A 23,179-nucleotide genomic window follows, 5' to 3' on the forward strand; every position below is an offset into this window, starting at 1 on the left:
AGAGATAGAACATGAGCAGGGGAGGGGCAGAGGGAGAGGGAGACACAGAATTCGAAGTAGGGTCCACAGTCTGAGCTGTCAGTATGGAGCCCAATGCGGGCCTCGAACTCACAAACTGTGAGATCATGACCTGAGCCAAAGTCAGTCGCTTAACCGACAGAGCCACCCAGGCGCCCCTATATATATAGATTCTCATTGAATTTCTGTATCATCAGCTTTGCTGTGATGACAGCTCTCAAAATCTCAGTGATTCACACAATAAATGTGCATTTCTTACTCATGTTATATGTACTTCCTTGTGTGTTTTTTCCATTCTGGGACCTAGGCTGAAGGTGCAGCTCTACAGGACATGCCATTCTGGTGGTGAAAGAAAGAGCAAAAGTAGTAGAAATTTGCAATGCCTCTTAAAGCTTCTTTTGGGACAAATTTACATAATGTCCATTAATTCTAGTAGCCAAAAAACATCAAATGGCCGAGTCAAACATCAATGGGGAAGTAGAAGGCGGAGGCAGTGCAGATCACACAGTAACAGGCAAGGACATATAATAAACCCCATACGGGAAAAAGGGAAAGAAAACAATTGGCTACAATAACACAACTTCAGTGCTACAAGAGAGCTATTAATTCCACTCCCCTCTTCACTTTGGGAAAGATGAATAACTCTTCCAAGCTCCTTCTAGGGGTTGGAAATATCCCTTTCGGTTAGGGTGACTAAGGGAGGCTTTGGTAAAATTTGAGCTAAGGTTTGAAGGTTACGTAGGACATTGGGGGCGGGGTGGGGAGAAAGAGGAGGGGAGAAAGAGCAAGGACTTTGTTAGGCAAAGGAAAACCCCAGAGTAGAGGTGGGAAAATGCCAAACAAGATCCATCTGCCACAGAGTAAAGGAAACTGGAGAGACATGGGCTCCTTGAATAATGGGAATTGAAGGCTAAGGAGTTTAATTTCATTTAGGGGGCAGTTAGAAAACTTTAGATATTTTTGAGCAAGAGAGCACCATGATTGAAATGATTGCTTCTAAAGACTGATCTGATTAGGGGGTGCAGGGTGGGCTATACAGGGAGAAACAGAACAGGGAGACCAGAAAGGTGACTACATTTCCAGAAACAAAGTAGCAGCGTTTAACTAGAATGGTAGCAGTTGCAACAACAAAAAGGTCAGTTCTGGAGACTCAGAACCAGTGGTTTAAGAAATTAGCCCCCCCCCCCATCATCTACCACTGCTCCTAATAACAACATATTAATCTTGTGTGAATAAAGCATTTTTAACAGCCTACTTTTTGTATTAATGTGTAATATACACTATTGGGCTTTTAAGAAGAAAATATGAGTGCTATGTGAATTAAAGCTTCAAGACAAGTGCCCATACCCCTATACAAGATGGTTGCCACCCAAGCCCCAAACATACAAAGCCCTCCTCTGCCGGGGAAGGGGGGGCGTTAAATTAAATGTTTTGATAGACCAAATAAGGCCAAACAAAGTCGGGGGACTGGGGGACTGGATGAATAAAAGCCACTGGTCAGTTTCAATTTGAGGTGTGCTATCCAGGTGAGAGTCTCCAGCAGGCATTTGGGAAATTCAGACCCTAAGCTCTACTTACAGTATAATGGTGTTCCAACCAACAAGATAAAAATAACTGTGTATGTGAAAATGCTTTGTAACGTGGTAAGCGCCATTGGAAACTTCGTCTAATTTAAAATTTTATTCTAGGATCCAGGTTATGTAAATAATAGACTTGAGTACTCCTTATTAAAAAAAAAAAAAAACAACCCTACACTACTGTATTACAACTACATTAGCCTGTTTAAAAATTTTCTAATGCTTTATAATTTATTTTTGAGAGGCACAGAGACAGAGGATGAGCGGGGGAGGGGCAGAGAGAGAGAGAGACACAGAATCCGAAGCAGGCTCCAGGCTGAATTAGCCTGTTTAAAATGGATTTACTAGGAATTCACGTTGGTCAGTTAACAAAAAAGGCGGAAAGAAGGCAGGTAGAAAGGAAGCGGACTCAGGGAAACAAATCTCCAAGAGGGAGACCATTTCAGGGAAACTCGGGGGGTCGGGATGCCCGGCCAGAGAAAAGCAGGGCGAGCCCAGGGGGAGGCCTTGAGGTCCAGGCTGGACGGACTGCGGAGCTACGTGGAAACACGCCCAGGACATTTCTGAAATAGGACATCACCCCCCGGGACAGGAAGGATAAGGGGCAGCGGATCTGGGGACAGAGCAACAGCCCCTTGGCGAACCCAGGGGGCAACCGAGTGACTCTCCCAAGGGCGGAGACCCCTCAGACAAGACAAAGACTCCAGCCGCGGGAGGAGACCCAGGGTGCGCGTGCGCCACAAAACGCGCGTGCGCTTGGCTGCCAGCGCCGCGGCCCGAGGTGCGGGGGGGAAGAGAGACAAGGGAAGGGAGGCGTCAAGAGCAGTGAGCCAGGCGGCGGGGGAGGGCCGAGTGGTGGGGCGCTCGCGCGCGCCCACTGGTGGCCGGAGGAGAGAACGCCCACGGAGCGCTCGATGCCCACCCCTCCCTTGGGGAGGCTCGCGCTCCCGCTGCTCGCGCCTGCGCCGCCCGTCGGCCTCGGGAGCGCGCCCTCTCCCTGGTGCGCGCGCTCGCAACCTCCGCCACCCACCAGCTCCGGCACCAGCAGCAGCAGCGCCGCCGCCGCCGCCGCCCACCTTCTGCCGCCGCCACCACAGCCACTTTCTCCTCTCTTTCCTCTACTGTCCTCGCCCTCTGTCGACTATCAGGTAAGCGCGTAGCTCCTAAATCTGCCTCCCCGTCCGCCCCCTTGCACCCCCATGCTGCCAGCTCCTCGCCCCCTGCGCAGAGATGGGTTTCATGAGGTAAGCATAGGTCCGAGGCAACAGCGGGGGCCCCTCCTTGGCGCCCTGTGCGCCCTGGAGCTGGGACCGGGGCGTCTTGGAAAGAGGACCCATGCAAGGGATGCACGTATGCGTGTGTATGTGTGTGTGTGTGTGTGTGTGTGTGTGTGTGTATGTGTGCTGAGGGGGTGTCCATGCGACACCCGGCAGAGGTTGTGCGCGAAGGGTGGGGCGCGGATGGTGGTGACCTGGGGGAGGGGGCTGCTGTGCACTCTGGATCGTCACCTTTTGCCGCAATGGGCGTGTGTCTATGTGTGTGTGTTGGGAGTGTCCAATGACGACCCCCGAAACCGAACCTGTAATCCAATTTCTCTGCTTCGGTTTGCTATAAACCCTTCAGGAAGGTATGGATCCGGTTCTAGAAAAGATGACTCCCTGCCTGCCCCTCCCTACACCTCCCCGGCAGCAATTCCATTGGGGCTTTCGCTGCCCCTGATTTAAGGCGGTGGCCCACCCCCTCCCCGTTTTCCTCCTTCAAAAACCCGCAGGGGACATTTGGGGGCTGGGAGTGGAATCGGGGAGATGGGGAGGGGTCCAGGCGCTGTCACTTTAGTCGCCCTTCCCCCTGCGCGCGCCTGGCACCGAGACGCGAGCAGCGCCGTGCCCGAGAGAAGGTAGTGCGCGGATCCCGATGTGGAGGCTCGGAAAGGCGAAAGGCTGGAGTCACCTGGCCTTGCAATGTGGAAAGACTCGGCATCGGCGGATCCCGGCTCGCTCGCTCTAGCAGCCGCAGCCCCGCACAGACGCGCGCGGGGGCTGCAGGTGCATTTCGGGGCGGGCCCCTTTCTCTGCGCTCTGCGCCTGGCGTCCAGCGTGTGCGCTCCCTGTCGGAGGCGCGGGGCTGGCGCGCAGGGCTCGCCCCTCACTGCGGCAGTGGGTGTGGACCCGGGTGGGCAAGGGGGGGGGGGAGTAGGCTGTGCCTCCTCCCACTCCCACCCCTGCTTTTTTTTCCCCTCCAAACGCGAGGTGCCATCTTTTTGCGGCGTGTCACGTCTTTACGGTTCCGTGCCAAGCCGGGTGGCTGGGTTTTGGAGGACAGGGCGAGGACTGTAATTAAAGGGGGAGAGGGGTAATCAGAGCTGGAATCTTGGTGTTTTGCTGTGGGCTTGAGCTCTGGGGGCGTTCACCCGGAATCTTTCTCGGGGACTAGCTGCTTTGTTTGTAGGGCTTACGTGATCTGCGTTGCCAGCCCTAGTTTTTTGGCTCTTATCGATGAGGGTGTTTAACCAAGGTTCCCGCCCCTCCCCCTATTTTCCGCCCCTCATTTTCGAGCCCTTTGTTAGATCTCGGGCTTGCTGGGGTCAAGGAACTCGAGTCACAGCCCCGAGGGCATGCCTGGAACGGGCGTGACCCCGCGCGGCCCCCTCCTGGAGCCGGGCCGCGCGCCAGGAACCGTCCACCGAGCCGAGGGGCTGGGATTGGAGGTCTCCGAGATCTCTGCGGGTGGCCGCGGGGGGACGCTCTGCGGGGTCCCTACACCCCAAGAGGCCTGGGGGGGACCACACTCCACCAGGCTGCCCACCAAGGGGCACCGGCGACACTCAGGAGGTGGCGGGGACAGCGCGCAGTCGGAGACCCTCTCCGCTTCATGCCCTGTTGCTTCCCACGCGGGAGAATGTGAGGAGTGGGCAAAAGGGTTCGTCGGGTGCTTCGGGCCACACCCATTTTTTCCAGAGATGACTGGGGGAAGGGGGCACGGAGGGGAGGTTGCTATGGAAACCACACGCGTCCCGAGAAAGGACCCTGGGGCGTGGCCCCGCCCCTTCCCAGCAGAGATTGAGAACCCTAGGGACTGGCGAGGCCGCGGCCCCTCCATCTTCCGGAGGCGGCAGGAGGGAGACACCCCCCCTCCCCCGACACACACACACGCATCCCTGACTGAGCCGGTGGCTCTTCCTCATTGGCCTCCGGCGGCCGCAGCCACCCAAATCAGCGTCCCTCATGTATTTTTTATTATTGTGGCCGAATATTATTTTGGAAACGTGCAAGATTTTAACTTAAAAGCCCGAGTTCACCGCGACCCTTGAAACGAAGCGGGGGAGCGGGGAGCGGGAAAGGGGAGCACGGACCTCCGGCAAAGGAGTCCGAGCCTCGCCCTCCTGCGTAGAGCCTCGTCCGCCCGGTTTTCTGGTTAATTCTATCGCTGAAAACTGATGCGGGGGCGCAGTTCCGAGAGGGATGAGCATCTCTGAAACAGAATCATCCACACGAGCTGCACAGATTGATCTGAATGTCCGGGAAATGGCCCGGCTCAGGGTCGAGAGTCCACCTGGGGCCAGGCCGAACCTTCCCGCTGTGGCGTCGGAGATCGGAGCCCGGGTAGTGCCCGGCCTCCCTGCAGAGTTGGGTCCGCCCCGGGCGGGTTGCAGTAGAGGCTCAGGGATCGCTTCCAGGCTCTTCTCGGCTCGCCCCCCTCCACCTCCTCCACCCCCGCTACCTTAGAGCTGGGCTCGGAATTCTGGTTGTTTGCAGAGCGAGGGTCTCGTAGCCGCCCTGAGAACTGGTAGTCCATGGCCAAGGTTGCCCAGGGCGGACCCCGGGCGGAGAGGTCGCCTCCTGTCGGTTGGGGGAAAGGGAGCTTTGCCGGGAGCGAGCACATTTAGCTCAATGCTTAGGAACAAAGCGCAGTCCAGACGTCCGTGATTTTGCTCCATTTTGAAATGTGTTGGCGCTTTGGTGGGGCTGTCGGTAGGCAAGGCCTGGGGGGCTGCTAATGGAGGAAATACCGGGGCCAGGGGCTGGGTGTTCATGCGCAGATCGGAAAACACCATCCCAGCTCTGAGCGCGACTCTGAGCGTGCTTGAATTAAACGGCTTCCCCACCCCAGGATCTCAAGGGATGCAGCATGTGTGCCCACGCTGCGACAGGAAATGTCCATGCACCGATCCGAGGGCCATCAACTCCTGTCCCCAATCCCCATCCGGCGGGAGCTCCTTTACGTCCCTGGAGACCTCACTTAGCCTCTGGCACCCAGGAACCTTCAGGCCCCCGGCTCCAGCTGGACTGAGTTGGGATGGATGATGGAACCTGCGACAGCCGCCTGGCTCTCCAAGCCACCTTGCCTGTGCTCAGGCTCAGTAGGGTGGCTTTTTTTTTTTTTTTAATCCCCATCCCTTCAAATGACATGTCCATAATTAGTTAAGGTATTATTTTGCATTTTATGATGCTACTTAGGTTTGCTAGGGAAGAATTGCTTATCCATTCTTCCATCCCCAAACTGTCTCTCTAAACAATAAACAAATTGCCACCCCACCCCACCCCACCCCCATCCCAGTGCCTGGTCTGGAGTCACTCCTGGAGCTAATCAATTCCTTGACCAGTAGTTGCTTCTGTAACGGGTTGTGTTTACTGCAGTAACCTGGCTTGACTCTTGGGGTTGCCTTTGGATAGTTTGCAGGAGAGTTTTGTTGGCTTTGCTGTTTTTTGGACGAGTGACAGTCCATGACTGTGTGCCTGCCCTACACAGACCTCGTCCGCACCTGCCCGTGATGGAAGGGCGTGGCTTTTAACTGGTTTCTGGTATTAGGCTCAGCATCCTTGACAGGAACAAAAGAAATGGATTATTCCCATAAATTGCAAGAAGAAAACTTAGAATCAGTTAGACTGAGAAAGGGTCAGATCTATTCCATTTGGAGAAGAGCCCCTTCTACTGAACATGACCTTTGACCCCCATGCCCTTTGAGGGCAGTGCCAGCCTGGAGGTATGACAGGATTGTGGTGACCTTTGTTTAGGTTGGATTTCCTTTCTGCCCTTTTAACATCAGTTCATGAAGCCCATTTGTTGACCACTTTAAGAAATTGTGTTTTATTCCCCCTTCCTTCAGCATTTATGTATATGGTCTGAGTGGCTTCACAGCTTGTGTGTGTGAAAGGATGTTAGTTTTCTAGTGAAACGTGTAATAGTTTTCCAACTAGATAGTTTTGTCCTTACTCCCATCTTGAAAAAAGAATCACTCAAAAACAAATAAAAACATGCCCAGGGGCTTAATACAGTGCTGGACATCCAATAGGTATTTGGTCCATACCCATTTAACAAATCAATGGGTAAAATGGGAAAATGCAGGTCAAAAAGGTGGCAAAGAGAAAGTAGAATGGGAGGGGGGTGCCTACTCAAGGTCATGGCATCAGGAAGGTTTGGGAACAAATCCAGTCCAGTTTGTCCCTTGCTCAGTGTCCAAATGGCACCCCTCAACCTGCTTCTGCCCTTTGGTGCACCTCCACACCCTCCCTCCCCTGCTTCTGAGCCACCCCCCTTCTCGGTACAGCACTTCCCGGCTCATGTCACCCTGGTTGGCCAGAAGAGTGCTGAAGAGGGAGGAAGGGAGAGAGACCACACAATCCCGCCCTGCCATCTCTGGGACTGTAGGCGCTCCCGGTACCCGAGGTCAGAAGGACGGAGGTGGGAAACCCCATTGGCCTCTGCCACTCCCCGTCCTCCCACCCAGCCCTTTTCATGATCCCGCTTCAAAAACTGCCCTCCGACACCTCTACACCCCCAGAAATATCCACCTGACTAGTCACCCCCAACTCACCACCCTAGGTGCTTCTGCCAGTGCCTTGCAGGAACACTCGCATGGAGGGGCACCTGAGCAAGTGGTGAGAGGAGAAGACTCCTGCCTCACCAACCGGGCTGCAGCAGAGAGAGAAACCTGATCTTCCAGCCGGGACTCTCCGCTGTTTTCCTGTAAAACAGTGGGTCTCAGCTCCTGGGGCCACTGACATTTCTAGAGACATTTTTTATTTTCACAGCTCGGGAAGAGTTGTGGCATCTAGTGGGTAGAGGCCAGGAATGTTGCCAAAGGTCCTGCAAGCCACAGGACAGTCTGCCACATCACAAAGTATCCGACCCCAAATGTCACTAGTACTTGAAACATTGTTACTCTGGTCCTCTTAACGTGGCAGCTTATGTTCCTCAAGTGCCTTTAAGGAGGCACTGTTCTAAGTGCTCCCCAGAGATGATCTCATTTAGTCCTCACGGGCAGCCCCCTTTGGTAGTAGGTGCTGTTACTGTCTCTGTTACATATGGAGAAACTGACGTACAGAGAGGTTTAGTAACTCACTAAAGGTCACACAGCCAGTGAATGGTAGAGCTGGGATGTCTGACACTAGCCACCTCCCCTTCTCAGCTACACATGGCTTTAGTAGGCCTTTGTGGGCTAGCCTGGAAACCCAAGCGTGCTCTGTAACATTGACCCAGTGAGAGTATTCAAGTTCCAGAGCCACTGATTCACAAAATGAGCTTTTTTTTTTTTTTCAACTTTTTTTTTTTTTTTTTTTTTTTTTTTTTATTTTTTTATTTTTTTTTTTTAATTTTTATTTTTCAACGTTTTTTTATTTATTTTTGGGACAGAGAGAGACAGAGCATGAACGGGGGAGGGGCAGAGAGAGAGGGAGACACAGAATCGGAAACAGGCTCCAGGCTCCGAGCCATCAGCCCAGAGCCTGACGCGGGGCTCGAACTCACGGACCGCGAGATCGTGACCTGGCTGAAGTCGGACGCTTAACCGACTGCGCCACCCAGGCGCCCCACAAAATGAGCTTTTGAGAGAGTCTGTAATTGGAACACAATCTAAAGCTCACAATTTCTGATCTAGCCTTGACACGTGGAGCAAGGGATTTCACTCAGCCTCTGTGCCTCTGTTTATAAAACAAAGAGAAAATATCCCAGGGACCTTAAACCCAGGAAGCCCCAAACCCAGGTTTTCAAGACCGCTCTATCATACAAAAGAGCAGCTGGGTCTGATTGACTCAGATGAGGCTAGAAATCAAGACTGGGGGCTCGTGACATAGATTCCGCTATGGTCAGGGTCAAATCACTGAAGTTTTAGGGACGGCAGATTCTCATCTTAGGTTCTGCCCCTGTGAGAGATTGAAGCTTTGGCACCAACCAGTGGGACCAGCTCTGAGCCTGTGGCTGTGAGTTGAGTTGGATGGGCATGGAAAGGGCCTCATGCAAGAATCTCGGGGCTCCCTTGGCAAAGGTGCTACCTGCTTCTTGCTTCCTGGGGCCCAAGCTCTGCAGGAAGTATTCCTTTATGCTGTGACTTAGAGGGACTGCCTAGAATCCTTCATCCCCAGGACTCACTGCCGCTCCACCCTGGGAGAAATTTGGAGGCCACTGTAATCCCACAGCCTCCCCTGTACCCTGTGTGGGCAGTCAGACATATACCATACCCATCAGTCTCACCCCAATTACCTCGCCAAAAGGGTTACTGTCCAAGAATGCGTTTCCTTCTCCAGGCGCCATGTTCCTGCCACCTCCAGGTTTCTTTTCTGCACAGATGGCCTCTGCCTGAGTGTGGGGAAGCAGTGTGAGGCCAGCTCGGATGGGTTTTGAGCTTTTTGAGTTCTCTGATTCGGAAGCATTCTGCAGGTGTGCAGCCATGTGGGCTAGAATCGGCTTCCACAAAATACAAATATGAATGACTTCCAGGTGGATTATCTGAATTTGTTTTTGCTTTGTTGACATTTTAGTGGGTTCTGTACTTGCTCCAATCAGGGATGCTATTGAAAGAATCCCCCCAAAATGTATTTTGTGCCTCAGCTGTTGAAGGAAGGTTTGTGAATACCTTGCAGGCACACACCGTTTCTTCCTCAACAGGCCCTCAGTGCAGGGCACTGGCCGGCGGCAGAGAGAGGTATTACTTTTGGTCAGTTGTTTAAGGGTGTGGACTCTGATCAGACCTCTTGGGTGCAAATCCTGGCTCCCCCACTCACTGTAGGACCCGAGCTGTGTTGTCCCCCAAGAATTTGGTGTTGTCCCCAAACTGGGGTATGCCAGTACCTATCTCACTGGTTGCTGTGAGGTTTAAAAGGGGTGGGGGGTGATGCAGTGCTTAGCCCAGGGCTTGGCACCTAGTAAATTGCTCAGTGAATGGTCTCAAGGGCAGCAGCCTCTGGATCAACCCTGGTGACTGGATGAATGTTCAAAGGCATCTACCCACCCTACTGATGGAATCACTTGTAACAGATAAATTGTTACATTGAGTAAGGCTCGAGCTACAAGTAGGCAACTGCCCAGCTACCCCTGGAGCCAGGCTGGAAGTGGGTTCCCCGACTTCACACACACCCGTGTTTAAATGTGCAGACAGAACTCTTGCCACAGGCAAGCAGAATGACTAGTCATCTGTTGTCCGTGCTTCTGTCCTCTTCCTTCCTGAAATCCACTCCACGCCAGGAATAGACTGTGTAATCAACATGCCAGCCTGAGCCGGACCACGCCCTCCCACCATCCCGGAAACGGTGACCTGGCTTAGCTAACGCATGGATTCAGAGCTCTTACTTGTAACTCACTGAATAAAAAGTGAGCGAGGATGGGCTTGGGAAGGTAACGGAAGGCAGTGGAGGAGACGATTTACAAATGCGTTGAACTTGGTAAACTGGTAAGCAGGCTTCATGGTCAAGCAGGAAATGTTAAACAAAACAAAATGGACATGTTCTGAATCCAGGGAACTCCCAAGCATCTGATAAGCATGTTCATATCTGAATTACTAAATCTGGTTTAACAAGCCTTCTTACCTATGAAATGAAAACTGAGGGTCATAATACGTTAGTTTTTCAAAGCCATTACATCAGAAAAACCATTACAAAATGATGCTCTTGGTGTTTGGATCAGCTGGTTGGAATTTCTTGTCTTTTTTTACCTAAGCCACACTCATAATACGTTGGTTAGGACTTCAGATTTTAGTTCCTTGGAAAAAGGGCTTACACTACAGAGGAATCTGAATGCAGTCTAGCGTTTTACTATTTTGTTCACAGTCTGTAACATTTTGTTTGACAGTAAAAAATTACTCATCTTTTTTTTTTAATCTTTATTTATTTATTTTGAGAGAGAGAGAGAGAGAGAGAGAGAGACTGCACGCGAGGGGAGGGGGGAAGGGCAGAGGGAGAGAATCCCAAGCAGGCTCTGCAGTGTCAGCAGGGAGCCAGATTCGGGGCTTGAACTCATGAACTGTGGGACCATGACCTGAGCTGAAATCAAGAGTCAGACACTTAACAGACTGAGCCACACAGGCGCCTCCAGAATTACTCATCTTTTTTTTAATTTCTTAAAAAAAATTTTTTTTTAATGTTTATTTTTGAGAGAGAGAGACACTGTGAGCTGTGGAGGGGCAGAGAGAGAGGGAGACACAGAATCGGAAGCAGACTCCAGATCTGAGCTGTCAGCACAGAGTCCCACACGGGATGCGAGGCTCAAACTTGGGGCTCAAATTCATGAACTGTGAGATCACGACCTGAGCCGAAGTTGGACTCTTAACCAACTGAGCCACCCAGGTGCCCCCAGAATTACTCATCTTTATGAAATTTTTCCAAAGCCTTCAACTAGATTTTCCTAAAACAAGTTAATGGTTTTAAGAGTTTGCCTTTCATTTTGCACTTGAATCTCATTAGCTTGCATCTTATTTAAATGATGGAGTTATTGTAACAAGTGTGAAAGATTGGCTGTGGTAGGAGGAGGCCTTGGCTGTGGACATCAGGCCCTGTGGACCCAGCCTTGAATATTTACAGTCCTTTCTTCCTGCTTCTTGCATGGTGACAGCTAGGACAGGACCTACTGTGGAGACTTTGGTATTAAGTGAATGGTGGGCAGTCCCCCACCCTCTCCCCACATCTTTTCCCTGCCCACCAGGACTAGCTCAGCACTTTGAGTCCATTCACATAGAATCCTGGTTTAAGGGAGTGTTGCAAAACTCTCCCCATAAGACTCAAAATAAACGTAAATCCCTCTTACTATATTAATTCTCCACAGTGAAGGAATTTTAGATCAAGGTCCAACAATTAAAAACCATTGTAAATCAGCACGTTAGAATTAAATCTGAAGCTGGTGAAAATAGTGTTCCATTCATGGTCCTTCCTTTGCTCTTGTCCGCTGTCCTGCTCAATCAGGCATTCAATAGAAGAGGGACACAATTATCTCTGGTCCCAGCTTCTGGTTTTCCTACCCACCTGTGGCCTGGTTTTCTGTATTTCGAGGAAGGCTGGATGATGTTGTTTTAGGATTAGTCTGCAGTTGTAGCACAGAAAGGCCAGGATGCGCTTTCATCTATATGCCCTCCTCCCCAGGACACCAAGGGGATTAGAAGACCCCTGGGTCCATAATTGCTGTCATGTCATCTCTAGCCGACACATAATGCCAAGAAGGAAGTGCTGGGAAAGACTAATTCATGGAAACGTGGAATTCTTTCCCTCCTCCATGGCAAAGGACCTGAGTTAGGACCAGTGTTCTAAATTGTGTGTCAGCCGAATTGTCCTGTTCAGCCATATATTTGAAGGTCATTTCAGAGATGCTTTTTTCCAAACCATTATCTTAACTCACACTCCCTCTCACAGCCTACCCCTCAAAAAAGAGGCTTATTGGATAATTAATAATCTAAAACCAAGTGCTTTCATGCCCAAGGGAAGTTGACAATGTAAAAAATCTCTTTGGTTTAAAGTATATAGACATATAAATATTATAATTGTATATTTAACTGTGACTATTCACTCCCTTATTTGTTGTATGTCTAGACTTTATATATTGGGTTTGCCGAACACCTGAACAGCTTTCAACTTTAGTATTAGTAACGCATCCGAATTTAAGTCAAGGTATATTGGGGCACCTGGGTGGCTCAGTCAGTTGAGTGTTTGACTTCAGCTCAGCTTATGATCTCTCTGTTCGTGGGTTCTTACCCCGCATCGGGCTCTGTGCTGACAACTCAGAGCCTGGAGCCTGCTTCAGATTCTGTGTCTCACGCCCCTCTCTCACTCATGTGCGCTCGCTCCCTCTCTCTCTCTCTCTCAAAAATAAATAAACATTAAAAAAAAAATTTTTAAGTCGAAGTATGTTAATAAGCCAAGCAAAGGATGTATATACAAGTAAGATAGTTGTATATAATTTGCTGTATTGGGGTTCAGTAATAATTGTGGTGTAGATTCATGTGAACCTGTCCCTTTCAAAGTTGCCCGTTGCCAAGAATAGCAGTTTGGAAGTCACCAGCCCTTCTGCCATCCACTTTCGTCTTGTCTTTTCCTTAAGAACAGGGAAACTCCACACTGGCCCCAACCCACATGCAGCAGCTGAGTTTCAGCTGGTGCTGTCACCACAAGCCCAGGTTAGAAATGAAGGATTTCGCAGAACATCCCTAAATCCGCTTGAATAAAGAAGCTATCAGTGACAGACTCACCTGAACCTGCTTTAACCCTATTTAATCTTTCCCCAGGGTTAATCCTGTGGGATGTGCCTCCTGGGCATCTCTACTGGGTTCAGTTCTGCCTCCTGTCGTTCTGAAGTCCCTCCCTTTTTAACACTGCAGGGAGTGATGGCTGCACTCTGTTCCCTGCAGAGTGTTAATAAAGACTGAATAAATTGAAATAAATCCCTTTCAGTGTCACTAAAGTGCTATAAATAATTATGAACCAATGCTTGATGCCTGATGGGAAATGCACGGGAAAAAATTTTTTTTTAACTGGCAGGATTCATGTTATAAGTTGACAATCTGGGCCAAGTGAAAAAGAACTTAAAAAAAAAAAAAAGATCTCCTTATCATTTATTGCTGGCAAAAATGAATTCCAGAAGTTAACCATCACCTCATTTTGTGGACCCGTTGTCACCCGCTGCGTGGGCTTGCCAAACCCTGAATTTAATTGCAGCCTTTCCTACTTACCAACTGAGAGACTTGTGAGGAAGTTAAAGATTTCCTGTACCTCCATTTTTGTATCTGTAAAATGGGGATTGTGCAGTCCCCCAGCCCCAAGTGGATGATAATGTGGGCTCCCTTCTCACTGGGTAGTTGCAGAACTGAAATAAAACCATCTATGAGAATTCATTTGAGCTTCTCAGAAGACAGGTACCACAGGGAGTGGGGATCCCTCCCGGGAGCCAGAGTCAGGCGCCAGACCTGAAGTCTCTCGTGGGTTGAGTGGAGCCTGATGCCTGAAATAGTACACCTGTGGCCCCCTTGCCCCCCTCTTGCGGGCCAGACGGTGCAGGCTCATTCCCGGGGGTGAGCACCTGTCAGCAGGGCCTGCGCCCAGGATGGATGGACAGGCGGCTGCAATCCAGCCTCTGCGGGTTGTATCTGTCCCCCTCTTCCCAGAGGAGGCCTAAAGCCAGGGTGCAGGACAGGACAGTGGGTGGAAGTGCCCGTAGCATAACCTCAGGTGATATCCTGCCCCTGCCAGTGCCGACTTCTCTGGAGAGGGGCTGGAGCTTTCCTGACACCCCCAGATGGAACATCCTAGGAGCCCTTCCATTTTCCCTGGGGGTTTTCAGTTTCCTCCTAATCAGACAGGGACTTGCTACAGAACCTTCTATTTCTAATGAGGCCTGGGAGCAGCCTCTTCCGGCTACCGGGTGGTTAGCCCGGGTCGGGAACCGATTAAGGCAAGAGTGATTGAATTGAAGGTTGGAGTTGACAAGGGGGTATAATATTCCGTTGGCTCTTTGGTGGCAAGAACGCAGTGAAGTCTCATTCATGGAAGCGCTTGCTGTTGGGATTTGAACTGACTGGAGCTGGGCTGCCGTCTAGCTGTCTTTGCCCAGGGAACGGAGAAACCCGGTTTCTCAGGCGTGTGCATGGTGGGTAGTATTTCAGGGCAGGTGTGTAACCCCAGCCCGACTTCCCTACTTCAGACCAACTTAATGCACTCCCTACTGGTCCAAGTTGGTTTTATTGTATGAAGATGCTGATAATAACGGTACCAGCCAGTTGCATTTATTTTACTAAAAACATCACCTTATTTAACCCTCACTACACAACCCCCGCCCTCTGAGGCAGGGATCATCATCCCCATTTTGCGGGGCAGCAGACTGAGGCCCAGAGAGATCTCGGCCGGGGACACAGCCAGATCGCACTTCTCTGCAGCTCCTGTGCCTCCTGCCTTCAGTGCCTCCCCTCTGGGTCCGCTCCAGGCCAACAGGCATGTCTTTAGTGCTAATGACCAGAGAAACTGTGCCCTCCAGCCTCCCTGAATGGGTCGTATGTAACCTGAGCCTGGAGAAGGTATCTTAAACCGAAAGCTAGCCTCTAAACTGGGCTGTTGTTTCATGTTGCCGGTGACGGCAGAACCAAATTTAGTGTCGTGGGCAGGTCGACAGTTATCAAACAGAACAGCTCGTTTTTCTTCCAGTTCACATAAAGCATGAAAAATCTCCACCCCTGCCACACTTCCGTGGAGGGGTATGTGTGACCCAAGGCTGGCACAGGTGGCCAGGAGGGGTCCGGTGTGTAAACTCAGGGGAGATGACATTCAGGTTCCCGGGCAGTGTCTACAGGGAGAAATTTCATTGAAAGTGGGCATTTTCCCTGGACCAGGCAGACGGCTGTTGTTAGGAAAAAGGGTCAAGGTGGGAGGGAGGGAGGGAGGGAGAGGGAGGGAAGATGGGTTGCAATACCCAGCCTCTTGGTGTACCGTCTGATCCCCTTCATACAACCATCCACTTGATTTCCCCCATGTCTACACCACTGTGGTTCATGCTCTAGGACCAGGAAAAGGGGGAGTGATGGGGAACAGAAAAGGGGGGCTCACACAGATGGGGTTGGGTCACACATATTACATATTTAGGATTTGCAACCTCACCAGGTACTTTTAATGGTATTGAAATACATTTCCCACAGCCACTCTTGCATCTGCAGCAAGCTATTTCTCAGTTCTGTTCTTGCCTCCCACCTACTCTGCAAATTTGTTTTAAGTTTATTTTTTTTATTTGGGGGGGAGGGGCAGAGAGTTGGGGGAGGGGCAGAGAGAGAGGAAGAGAGAGAGAATCCCAAGCAGGCTCCACACTGTCAGCGCAGAGCCCAATGGAGGGGCTCAAACTCACGCACCATGAGATCATGACCTGAGTCGAAATCAGGAGTCAGATGTTCAACCAACTGAGCCACCCAGGCGCCCTCCCCAAGTTTTTTTGTTTTTGTTTTTTTTAAATCCACTGGCTATAAAGGCAACCCTATACCATATGTGAGATCCCACCCTAGTTTCTGTTTTGTTGGATTTTTCTGGGGGGAAAGACAGAGCAGTAATCATTTCAGTCTACAAATTTTATTCAGGGTGAGTAATACGAGTTGCTCTTCAAGAAAATTCTTAAAAGCACCCCAAAATGGGGCCACCTGGAAGAACACTGTCAGTCTTAGCACTGAGCACAGGCCCGCTTAGCTCTCGTGGACCCCGGTGGGAGCTGCAGGTTTGCACACAGCCCTGGAAGCAAAGTCAGGAGCATGAGAACACTGGGCAGAGGGCAGCTCTCCTGGTCACCCTTTGGACAGGCCAGAGTGTGCTGGCCGCATCTGTGCCTCTGGGTGCAGGGACCTCATCATCAAAGGCTATGGCCACATAATAGATACCAGAACTTCCAGTAGAACAGACCCTGTCCCCCGTGGGCCCAAGTTTGCAAAGAACACTTAGGATGATGAGGCTTTCTGGATGCCCTAATATCTTTCTAGTTTGGACTAATTAGGGAATGGTCAGTCTCATTTAAAAACCTGAGTTACTTTAACACTCTTATCTAGGTATTTGGGAGAGGGAAGTAGCGTAGGAACATTTTTTAACACATAGGCATGAGGAAGAGCTCACGTCTGGGTGGCCTACGTGATGTGATGTCAGCACTCCCCATTCCCCAAATTGCTAATAAGCAGATAGTACTTTATAGTTGATATGATCTCATTTAGTTCTCTTTTTTTTTTAACGTTTATTTATTATTTTTGAGAGACAGGGAGTGAGCAGGGGAGGGGTAGAGAGAGAGGACGATAAAATATGAAGCAGGCTCCAGGCTCCGAGCTGTCAGCATAGAACCCGACACGGGGCTCGAACTCACGAACCATGAGATCATGACCTGAGCTGAAGTGGGACACTTAACCACTGAGCCACCCAGGTGCCCCAGATCTTATTTAGTTCTTGATGTGAGCCTGTAAAAATTCTTTTCCCTTTCACAAATCATGAAACTGAGGTTCAAGGAGGTTAAGTGGGGTTCAGGAAAGCTAAGTGGTACTTCAGATCACATGGCTAGTTTTAGACCAACAGGGGATTTGAACCCAGGACTTCTGCTTCTCAAGAGCAGACCTCACCCCTGGCTTTTCTGTCCGTGGCTCTCCACTCATTGTTTTAGCCTGAGGGATCCTACCAACTGCCGGTTCCTGAGTAGAGGGTAGGGGAGAGGAGACCTCACTGCTTCCCACACACCTCCCCAGGACAAAAAAAAAAAAAAGTTTTATATATGTATGTATGTGTGTATATATATATATATATATATATACACACACACACACACACACACACATACATACATATTAACATATATATATATATATATATATATATATATATATGGCAGTGACCTGGAATTTTAGCCTGAGTATTTGTACATTATGATAAATAAATGAAAAGATGGCTTTTCCTTCTTAAAAAAAAAAAGTCTATTCGGCATAAGATATGTTTGGTGTGTGGTCATAATTTGTGTCCCCCCAAAAGTGCTCCCTGCACCCCAGCAGTGGGGAGCAAGGAGCAGTGCAGGTGAAGGGAGAAGATGAAGGTCCAAGTAACCCCGCTCTGGGTCAAACTGGTAGGGATGCCCTGATGGTTTGCTTTGTGGTCATCACCCACATTTCCAGGGATGCAGAAGACCCGGAAAGAGGGGAAAACCTCCACGGTGTTAATTAACACAGACCTGCCTAAGTAACACATCCTGTAATACAAGTTTTTTTTCATAACTAAAGGCTAAAAGTGGTTGCTAGAATTTAAAGGTAATTAGTAAATTAATGGGGTTTCTCTCTATACGACTAGTTTCAAAGCAAATTGATTAAAACCCTCCTCCTTCACATTACTAGTGTCCATTATTTGGTGTTTAATTTCCACAACGTTGTCTCATTCCACTTTTTTTGGGCTTCCCCCAGGGAATGAGGCTCCCTAACACATCCGTCTGTTGGCCAATGTTTTGTTCATCTTTGTATCCTCAGTGCCTAGCACATGAATTCTGTGCACATGGCAGAGAATAAAGGCTCGGTAATTGTTTGGTGAATGAACGAATGGATGAGGGAGTGAATTCAGTACTGATGAAAACCTAAGGCCTTTCTTTTATTTTTTGAATATTTTTTAAGTTTATTTATTTATTTTGAGAGAGAGAAAGAGCAAGCGAGGGAGGGGCAGAGACAGAGGGAAGGAGAGAAGCCCAAGCAGGCTCCGTACTGTCAGCACAGAGCCCGATGCGGGGCTTGAACTCACAAAACCGTGAGATCATGACCTGAGCTGAAACCAAGAGTCTGATGCTTAACCGACTGAGTCACCCAGGCACCCCAAAACTTAAGGCCTTTCTTAAAGAGACTTGCAGGTATGTAACTCATATATTTGTGAGTGATGTACCACTTTATGATTTTAATACCCAATCATTTTATATCAAAACAATTCTGGGGCACCTGGCTGGCTCAGTTGGTGGAGCATGCAACTCTTTTTTTTTTTTTTTGGTAGTTTTCATGTTTTTATTTAAATTGCGGTTAATTAATATATAGTGTAATATTAGTTTCCGGAATAGAATTTAGTGATTCATCACTTACATACAACACCCAGTGCTCATCACAAGTGCCCTCCTTAATCCCCATCACTCATTTAACCCAGGAGTGTGCAATTCTTGATCTTGGGGTTGTGAGTTCGAGCCCCCCGTTGGGTGTAGAGATTACCTAAAAATTAAATCTTTAACAACAACAAAACAATTCCAACACTATTTTTTCTCTTAATGCTTTCACACAAATGACCTGGAGTGGGGAGGGGTGCAGGTCAGCATTTTGAGTGTTAGAAGGGGAAATATGTACACTACTTGCCAGAATCTTTTAAAAAGCTAAGACTTTGTATTGGTCTAAGCCTTAAGATTCTCCCGAAAACCAGAATGAGCCCTGCTTCAAAGACCAAAGATGTTGATGGGCAGGACTGGGTGTGAGGCCTGGTCCCTAAGCTCATACTGGGAGGGGTGGTGAGCAGGTAAAGGTGAGCGGCTTAAGTCCCTGCCTCCTGGGGAGAGGCTCAGGCCCAGGGAGGGCTGTCAGAATTAGCGAATTAAAACCCTGGATGCCTGGTTAAATTTGGACTTCAGATAAACAACAGTTTTTGTGTGTGTTTTTTTTTAGTATAAGTGTGATGGGCTACATAAATGCTCCCCAAGGATATCGGATCCTAATTCCCAGAACCTGTGACTATGACCTTATTTGGCAAAAAGGATCTTTGCAGATGTCATTCAGTGAGGGATCTTGAGGAGAGATTCTACTGCATTGTCTGGGCGGGTGGTAAATGCAGTGTCCTTACAAGAAGGAGGCAGGGAGACGAGAAGACCCCGTGATTGATGATGGAGGCACAGGTTGGAGCGACGTGGAGTGATGTCGATCGCAGCAGCCATCAGAAGTCGGAAGAGGGAAACAAAGGATGTTCTCCTAGAACTTCTTGCCAACACCATGGTTTTGTCCCAATGATCTGATTTTGGAACTCTGGCCTCCACAACAGTGACAGAATAAATACCTATTGCTTTAAGCCACTCAGTCTGCAATTTATTGCAGTGGCCCCAGAAAACTCACACACAAAGTATGTCCCACGCAGTCTTTGGGACATACTTACATTTAAACAGTTGTTGTTTATCCAAAGTTCAGATTTAGCTGGTTGCCCTCTATTTTATCTGGCAACCCTGATTGCCAGGGCCAAAGAAAGGGGCTTTAGTAATTTGCAGGGAAGCTGGTTGAGGCTCTCAGGAAGTGGACATCCTTACACTAGGAGTCTTTGTGAGCATTTGTGAACACAGTTCCACTGAACCCGTTTGAACTTTACTCTGGACAAAAAAGGGGGGCAATTAGACAGGTGTTAATGATTTATTCTTTCAACAGTCACTTGAGCAACTTCCTATAAAGCAGCAGCTCTGTGTGAGGGCAGAGGGGTAGGACATGAATTGATCCAATACCTGATGAATCCTGCCAGATAAATCCCGTGAAATATTGATAACACCCGAGCTCGGGTGATTCCACGGCACGTTTCTGATACCTGAGCTGCCCCTGGGAGTCCCGCACCCTTCCTGCGGGGTGGCGGGGCCCACGCAGAACCCGGGCGGTCCCCGGGCCCTCGGGTTGTGAATCCTGCTCGCAGAATCCACGTTGTTAGAGCTTTAAGGGACCTTGGGTCATCCAGAACAGGCAGGGGGTCCTGGGACACCTCAGAATTGCCCCAGACATCTTACCAAAATACCAAGCCTGGGAAAAGAGAAAAACAGATAGTTTACAGGAAAAAAGCAAGAAAAAAAAAAAAAGGGTGGGGACTGAAAAGATGCTCGACTTCACCAATTATAAAGGACCGCTGATAAAGCCACAGAGAGATGCCACTGTCCCGTGGATCAGGTAGCAGAGATCTGGAGGGGAGGTAACCCTGCAGCTGGCTGGCGTATGCTGTCACCTCCTCTGGAGAGAAATGTGGCTGATCCATCAGATGCCCTTTGACAGAGCATTGCCACTTCTAAGAATTTATCCTCGGTATGTGAGCAAAGGCATCTGTGGGAGGATGCACTGGGGAGCCGTCTGTTATGCAAAAGTCTGGAAATAATGGATATGGAACTGGTTAATTAAAGTGTGGTCCCCCCCATCCGCCCGAAATGCACTGCTGTGGTCGACAAGGAGGAGCTGTCCTGTGTTCCCGCTTGAATAAAAAAGAGGGAGGATGCCTGTCAATGAGGCCGTGTATGTGGAGCCTGGCTGGGAGGAAAATGAAAATCAGGTTTCGATGTAGCCTCTGGGGAGAGAGATTGTGGGTGCTGGCAGGGAACGTCATTGTCACTCACTCTGAACTCTTTTCAACTGTTGATGTTTTACATCGTGTGTATTTTTTTTTAAGCTAAATTCATAGATATGCTCAGGCTCATATATATGCTCACTTCAGACGGATGAAAATATCTGGAAGGAGGGTTCTTTCAAAGGCCCCCCCAGGGGAAGCTGACAGGCATGACATCCCTGGTGGAAAAACTCTTCATCCTCTAATTTCAGAGAGATGGAACCTCTGTGACATTTGTAGGCTAGCCTGGGCACATCATTGTCTTCGACGAAGGGCCTTCCGGATGAGTTACAGGAATCCGACTTACCAGGAGCACACACACTGTGGGGTGTGTGTGTGTGTGTGCAGCATATCTGAAGTGTGTAATTGAACACACAGAGCACCTGCTGGAGCACTCCCTTGAGATAGAGGTGGATGGGGCAGGAGGACAGGGGAGGTGAGCTACCGTGTTATTTCAGTGCCCAAGCCTTGTTGTGCTTTGGGACAACCCAAACTAGCCCCACGAGCCACCCTGGTCCCCAGAGTGCCTGGTAGCCTGCGTTCCAGGTGAGCCGCCCATGGATGAGTTCTCTGGGGCGAGGCTGGATGATGCACCACTTTACAATTTTCGTGCCCAATCCTTTTATATCAAAAACAACTTCAGTGCTGTTTTCTATCTTCTTGCTTTCACACAAATGACCTCATCCTCCCACTGCTAGCCGGGTGGCACTTACCGTTTGGAAGGGGGGAAAAAAACAGAAGCTGCCATTCTAGAACCTCAGCAGTGGGGACAAAGGTGAGGGGCTTTCTGGCCGCAGCCCTGCCTCAGGGGACCTGGCACCGCGGCCTGTCTCCCGTGGAGTAACTTTCGTGAGCAGCTCCACACTCTGCTCCAAGGCCTTGCCAGTGTCCCTCCAGAATCCCCCATGTTCCTCGAAGGACGTAGAATGTGGCCCCGAGACCCTGCTCTTTGGGGTCTCCTGCACCCAGAGAAGCAGAAAGACACTTCTAGTCTCCTCTTTCGGGTACAACAGAGCAATTCTCAGAGACCTTCCAATCCTCAGAGGGCCTCATTTCAGTTTTAATTATCGTGTTGCCCGTTGGCTCTCTCCAGAGATGCTGACAGGCACGGCCACGGCTAGAAGTTCGTGCCCCCCGGCCCTGAGCATCTCCCACTGTTTGTTAGTTAAGGGTCACTCTGCTTGGCCTATAGGACCCTGAACTCTCAGAACGTGGAGGTGGAAGGACCCCCAGGGGCCACCTGGCCCCAGCAACTAGCCACTGCCCAGACCTCCCCTGCTGCCTTCCTGACAGAGTCACCCAGTGCTCTCATGATGGTGGCTTGTGGCCTCTGTTGACGATGAGATGGGGGGGGGGCATGGAGGGAGGACAAAGAAGGGGCCAGCAGGTGGAAGTGTTGGGAGGTGCCCCAGATGTGTGACATCCTTAGAATGGATCACCACTTTCCCTTCAGTTCCTTTTTTCCTTCTCAAGGGACCTTTCCCCCCACACCTCTCCTGCTCTCTGAGGTTATACTGAGAAAAATCCACAGAGGTGCCAGTGCAAGGTGTTAAGGCCCACGAGTTTGGCATTTTAACAGAAGCCAGAGCCACTTGAGAAATGAGGTAACAGCCTAAAGAGGGAAAGTGACCTCCCCAGAGCCACACAGCACGTCCATGGCAAATCTCAGCTAGCACAGGTCTCCTTCCTCCCCTTGCACATCCCCTCCCAGGCTCCACGTGGCTTCCCCGGCAATGGCTGGAGTGCCAGAGGGGGACTCTCAGACCCACCTGGCCAGTCGTGGGCGTCACCTTTCGCTACAGCAGCCAGGCTGAACTGGGTTTACTCCTTTTGAAAGGAGAAGCATACACCCTGCTTAAAAACGCCTGCTAATTTTCCTAGAGAAAGTCCACAATTCCTGGAGGATGCCTGGGTGTCCCAGGTGGAATGGCTTTCCCCTCTGGTGTGCTTAAATAACAGAAGCAACATTTGTTGCTGGAAAATATCCATTAGGTTAATGAGATTTTTCTGCCCACGGAGATGAAGCACTTCCCAGCAGTGGGCATACTGCGGTTGGACACGTTGCGGTGTGAACAAGAACTTCAGAACCGCCATTCCATTTCGCCCACCCACGTGGTAAGCCCCGCGAGTGGAGTGGGCTCATTCATTTTTCTGTCCACTTTGGCCATTTGCTCCCTTGCTGTCTCCTGGAGCCACCTTGCTGTCATTTCCAAAGTCTGTGCATCCCCTGTTAGCACAAAAGCTGCTCTGGGGGCTCCTGGAAGGTCAGCCCTCCCTGCACCTGCCTGGCCTATTCTTAGCAGCTCAGTTTTCCCCAAGTATTGTTTCAATCATTTATCGTTACCATGTCGTACTCAAGAAACGGACATGAGATGCTATTTATTTACCTACTTCTTCCCGCCCTCCTGAATTGCAGATGAGGTGTGGTGGCAAGGGTGAACGCCTGGGAGGAGGGCAGACCAGGCTTGACGCTTGGCTGTCCCCTCCTGGCTGTGTGACGTTGGGTAAGCAGCTTGACCTCTCTGAGCCTGGTTCCAC

General features: G+C 50.0%; 1 protein-coding gene across 7 annotated transcripts in view; it reads left to right on the forward strand.

Moving 5' to 3' along the window:
- The first annotated feature begins 2,597 nt into the window (after positions 1–2,597).
- Positions 2,598–23,179, forward strand: part of MAPT (microtubule associated protein tau) — a 95,366-nt gene continuing 74,784 nt past the window's right edge. For 6 of the 7 annotated variants that reach the window (XM_049637605.1, XM_049637607.1, XM_049637606.1 and 3 more), the window contains exon 1: positions 2,602–2,743. The gene's annotated coding sequence lies outside the window, so the exon portion shown is untranslated. Of the gene's footprint in view, positions 2,744–23,179 lie in introns of all 7 variants that reach the window. The other variant, XM_049637611.1, reaches the window with a different exon arrangement.

Source organism: Panthera uncia, chromosome E1, assembly GCF_023721935.1.
Source record: "Panthera uncia isolate 11264 chromosome E1, Puncia_PCG_1.0, whole genome shotgun sequence".
NCBI classification, from domain to species: domain Eukaryota; kingdom Metazoa; phylum Chordata; class Mammalia; order Carnivora; family Felidae; genus Panthera; species Panthera uncia.